The sequence below is a fragment of the Arachis ipaensis genome, chromosome B04 (genome assembly GCF_000816755.2).
Source record: "Arachis ipaensis cultivar K30076 chromosome B04, Araip1.1, whole genome shotgun sequence".
Classification (NCBI taxonomy): Eukaryota; Viridiplantae; Streptophyta; class Magnoliopsida; order Fabales; family Fabaceae; genus Arachis; species Arachis ipaensis.
In genome coordinates, this window is record NC_029788.2 from 76,236,556 (window position 1) to 76,242,555 (window position 6,000).

Below are 6,000 nucleotides of genomic sequence, written 5' to 3' on the forward strand. Positions count from 1 at the left end.
TTTGTCACTAAAGCAAACCCAATAAAAATAAATAACCGAAGTATTCAAACCTCGGGTCGTCTTCTCAAGGAATTACAGGGAAGTATGATTTATTATTGGTTACGAAAAAGGTAGAATTTATGGGTTTTTGAAGTAAGGAGCAAGTAATTTAAATGGCAGTAAAATAAATTAATGATAATAAAAGCTCTTGGCAAGGTATAAGAATTGGAATTTCTATCCTAGTTATCCTTATTAGGTGTGATGGGAATTGGGTTTTCAACCCCACTTAGTCAACCCTTACTAAAGCAAAGGAAAGTCAAGTGGACTGATCAATTTAATCTTCAAGTCCTAGTCAACTCCTATGGGAAGACTAGCTTTTAGAGCGATCCAAATCAATCAGCGATTCCAATTTCAATCAACAGCTGAGTTTGATAACTCAAGTGTTACCAATCACTTAACCAAAACCAAAAGGGAAGAAAATCTACTTGAATGAAAATAATTTGGATGAATAAAAAACATCAATAACATAAATAGAATAAAACGATCTTGTATCTGAAATACCTCAATATATATTAATTAAGAAAATCCTAACATGAATGGTTCATAAGCCAAATTGAAAAGATAAATAACAATTAAAGTAATAGAATAAGTAAAAGTAGAAAATAAATTAAAGGAATATTGAACCTGTGATTGAAGAGAAGTAGCCTAAACATAATAGAAATCCTAAATCCTAATCCTAAGAGAGAGGAGAGAACCTCTCTCTCTCTCTCCCTAAAACTACATCTAAACCTAAAAGTGTGTATTTTTAATTGTCTCTAAGTTGTTGTTTGATTCCCCCATTCTCTGGCTTATATTCTGTGTTTCTGGATTTGGAATTGGGCCGAAAAAGGGTCCAGAAATCGCTGGGGGCATTTTCTGCAGATTCTTGTACGTGGCATCTGTCACGCTTTCGCGTGGGTCACGCGTTCGAGTCATCTGGGAGTTTTCTTTGTCACGCGTACGCGTCAGTCACGCGTACGCGTCACTTGCGTTCTGCTCAAGGCACGCGTCCGCGTCGTCCACGCGTTTGCGTTGATGCCATTTCGCGCTAGGCACACATTTGCGTCGTCCATGCGTTTGTGTCGCTGCCTTTTCTTCAAAACTCTAATTTTGTGCTTTTCTTCCATTTTTGTATGTTTTCTTTTCGTCCTTTGAGCCATTCCTGCCCTATGAGGCCTGAAAATACTTAACACACAAATCACGGCATCGAATGGTAATAAAGGATAATTAAAATTAATATTTTTAAAGCATAGGAAACATTTTTTTCACATATATCATAAAATATGGAAGGGAAAGTAAAACCATGCAGTTCATATGAATAAGTGGGTAAAGAATTGATAAAAACACTCAAATTAAGCACAAGATGAATCATAAAATAGGGGTTTATCAACCTCCTCACACTTAAACAATAGCATGTCCTCATGCTAAATCCAAGAGAAAGGGTAAAGTTAGAATGGTGGAATCATATGCAATGCAATCTATTCTAAATGCAATCTACCTATATGAATCATGCAGTTTTAATTATCATCCACCTATATATGTAGAGCTTACATGTGGTTAATTTGATTCATAATTTCAAGGAATCATATAGCCAAGCGTAAATCATGTTAAAACACTTTCACAATTGAGTTGGGTAAAAATATTTCACAAACTTGCAAGACAATTAACAATTAAACAGAGATATATGGAGATGAGCTATTGAACCCTCACTGAATTTTGTGTTTACTCTCTAGTCACTCAGTGTTTGGGGTTAATCACTCTATTCTTTTCTATTCCTGCTTTCTAAAACTTTGTTCTTCATCTAACCAATCAACAAATATACAATGTATACATACAAACATCATGAGGTCTTTTCAAGGTTGTAATGGGGCCAAGGTAAAGGTAAGGGTATATATAAGGCTAAGTGAGCTATAAGTTGAATCCTTAATTAGTCTAAGATCTCACCTAACATATACATACTCTTTTATAGGTTTGAGAAATTGCCTAGCTACCCATAATTTTTCCACATTTTTTATTTCATACTCATGTAACAAACTATTTTTAATGTTATCCTATGTGCATTGATTTCTTTTACTAAACTTATTCTTGGGGTAATTTTGTCCCCTTGTTTATTTAACTAAGAAGAAGAATTTTTTTTAAACATAACATAATATTGTCAATGCACATAGTATTTTAATTTAAATTTGTTTCACATGAGCATGCTCCCAAATTTTTGATTATTTTACTATTTTAATCTTTTCCTATCAACCTATGTTTCCATGTTTCCCCACACTTAGTGTGCATCACAATTTCTATCTTAACCTAACCAAGGATTCAACTTGGGATTTTTAATTTATTTTTCTGCTTAAGGCTAGTAATGTGGTTATAGAACAAGAGGGGGTTAAAAAAGGCTCAAGGGGGCTAACAAAGGTGATGTAGGAGGTAGGCTTATTTGGGATAAGTGAGGAAAAATTCAAATAATGGCCTCAATCATATGCAGTTATGTATCTACATTCTATATTAGACATATAGATTAAAACAAAGTAAAGATTACAAGCATAGAAAAGAAGTGCGAAACACACAGGAATGAAATTTATGGTTGAATGTAACCATACAATTAAGCTCAAAAACTCACGGGTTGTATGTTCATTGGCTCAAAAACCATATATCAGTTATGTATGTCATGCAAGTAGAAATCAAGAGTTCCCATTATTCTCAATGTGAATCTTAGGATGGCTCTTAAAATCTTGTATTCTTCCTTGAAGAAATGTTGTTTAAATTAACCAACATTTGTTGCTATATATATACAGTGTGTGGATTGTTGTGATTCTGTTATACTAAAGTTTCTAGTTTACTCTTTTTATTTTCAATTAATCCAAGTTATCGTATGCTAAAAGGGTAAACTAAACCAATTAATCCATATATTTTATATCAAAACTTAATAAGCTAAAAGTGCAACTAGACTAAACTAATATATAAACCAAAGTGCAAAATGTAGAAATACAGTAAAAATACAGCAAAAGAAAGAAAAAAATGTGCAAGTACTGGAAGATGAATAAGATAAGGTAAAATAAAAATAAAAATAAAAATACAGAAAAATAAGCAAAATAGGATAAAAAGAGAGTCTGAAAAGTGGTTCACCAAAATAAAGTACGCCAAAGATGGCGACCTCCCCACACTTAAATAATAGCATCGTCCTCGATGCTCACTCAAGCTGGGTGTGAAGAAGTGTCATCTCCGGAAGGATGGGCAGTAGGGGTCTCTGTGGTGATCTGAGGTTCTGCAGTCTGTATGAGGGTTGGGGGGTCTGCCTGCTGAAGTGGAGGCTCTGCCTGTAGAGGGATCTCTGGATCAGCCGGCTGTATCTGATGGGGCTCCTCATGGTGTGGCGCAGCCTGCTCAGTTCCTGCCTGCTCAGCCTCTGCATGTGTCTTCTCCTCATGATCATTTGCCTCCGCATCAGATGGCTCAGAAGCGGTGTCAGGTTCGGAGGGGATGTCGCTGCCGGATCGGATCATCAACTTTAAATGTTCATAGCGTTGCTTGTTGCGACGCTCCATATGATCCAAGCGTGCGAAGAGTCGGTGCACGAGGTGATAAATGGGCTCTGAGGCAGGTGGAGGTGCTGTAGTGGCGGCTGGGGCAGTGGATGCAGAAGGGGCAGTAGAAGATGTGGCTACCTCACCCGAGGCAGTGAGGAATAGAGGTCTGTAGCCCAAAGCCTGAAACTTCCTACTGTGAGGGATAATCTTCTTGCAGTCCGCAGTAGTTGGCTTCTCATCTGTCGGCTCCCAGGGCACCTCAGCTCGGCGGCCCAACTGAGTAATCAGGTATGAAAAAGGAGGGTGCCTCTGACATGGACTCTGGCCAAGTAATACCGAATGAATCGGGGCAGATATAAGTCCTTTTCTTCCATCACACACCAGATGAGGGTGATCATAGCAGCTGGCACCTCCGTCTCATGAGTGCTTGGCATCACATAGTTACTTAGAATCTGCTGCCAAAGCCGAGCCTCATCATTCAGATAAATGATCTTAATACCTTTTGGGGTCACTGTGGATTTGCCCATGACCCATGGGACAGTAGGATCAATAGCTATTCTCTACTTTACTGCATCCCAGTTAAATTTCATAAATCGCATATCCTCTTCAGGTTGCTGATATCCATCTAGTTTATCCGATTTAGGTAGGAGGTGGAGGATTTCTTCTATTGCTTCCTCAGTAACCAGAATTTGTTTGCCTCTGAGCTGTACTGCATCCAAGGATATTTTGAAGTAGTTGCAATAGAATTCTCTGACCCAGGATGAGTTGATCTCAGTCAAGTTTCTCTCCAAGAAGAACCAGCCTCTCTGTTTAATTTGTTCTGAAGTGCATTGTTTGAGTTCTTCTGGAATTTTGAGGGTTCTTTCCAGGTATAAGTTCCTGGAAGTGGCAAAAACTGAGTACTTCAGCTCACAGTATTTGTTTGCAAATTTTTCTGGGTCAGTGGCAGGCACCAACTGATCAGCCTTTTCCTGCGGGGTGAAATTCTTTTCCCGCCAGGAATCGTCATGAAGGATGTCTAATATAGAGGTAGAGGATTCGCCTCTTTTCCTTTTGTCAGTGGTTGCTTTGCCCTTTCCTTTGTTTTTAGGATCAAACATCCTGAAAAGCAGAAATTCCAGGATATAATTGAAGAAGTAAAGTAGGAAAACAGGTAAGCAAATAGGATTTATCAATATAAGCATAAAGGCAAAAGAGCATGAAATGAGTTAAAGATGAGTAAATTTTTGGACTGTATGCAAATGAAAAGTCTGAGAGTAAAAATCACAATCCAAAATATATGATAAGTGGAATTCATGTTAAAAGAAAAAAAAAACAGTAATCATGCCTTGAGTTAGAAAGTTACAGTAGTTAGGAAAAAAGAGAAGTTAGAAATTTAAAGCAGTTAGTAGTAAAAAAGAAAGTTAAAGTAAGTGGCATGATAATGGGTTTCCTAGTTAACAATAAATTCACAAGCCTGAAGAACAAACAACTCATATTCAAGCAATGATTGCAATTTATTGATGATAATTTATAAAATTGCAAAAGGAAAAAGAAATCATCAATAATGCAATTTAGTAATCCGGGAACCAGAAAGAGTGAGAATGCAAGCCCATTCATTCATGAATTGGCTAGCTTGAAACCAAACAGCGCAAAACTTGAAATCGCCAAAACCAATTCATGAACGGGAGTTGAGTGAAACAATTTTCAGAAAAAATTTGGGCAGCATTCCAGCTAAAATTGGATGTTCCCGGATAATAAAAAGCAAGAAAATAAGTTCATATGACATTAAATAGTGCTGAAAAGATTAACAAATAACAGGAACATTAAAGAACGTTGTAATAGCAGCATCAAGCATGAAAGAACAGCATATGAACAGCACATCATCACAATAAATTCAGAATTGCGAATAAGATAAAAACAAGTAGCAAGAACGGTGCAATTATCAGGCCTAAATCCCCTAACCATATCCTAGCTACCTAACCACCTAAAATCCACTACGATCATGCATCTCTAACTATCCTAATTTGAACAAAAATTCGAAAAACTAACTAATAGAAAACAGGATTCAGTGTTCGGTGGAACCTACAGAGGAATGGAATCACGGCTCAGAGAGATGTTGTATTTGGGCACCACCACCATGATGAGAACCCTCGGTTCTCATTCTATACATATGTTATCTTTTTAAGATGCAGGTCGAGAGGCATCTCGTTAGGCATCTAGATTTACTCTGCAAGCGAAGTTGGGATGTTAGTTCTGATATTTTACTATGTATATATATGTATCTAGACTTTTCTCCACTTTTATGTTATGTTTAATCCTTCTAAAGGCTTTATGGAGAACTAAGTGTTTATTTTGAGTATTTTAGGGAGACTTTGGGTTGTATATATTTATATATGTATGTAAGTATTCTCTGGCTAGCCTTGGCTTCGCAGGTCAAGTTCGGAGCTTGAAATTCTGTATCTTTTGACACTCCACTCAT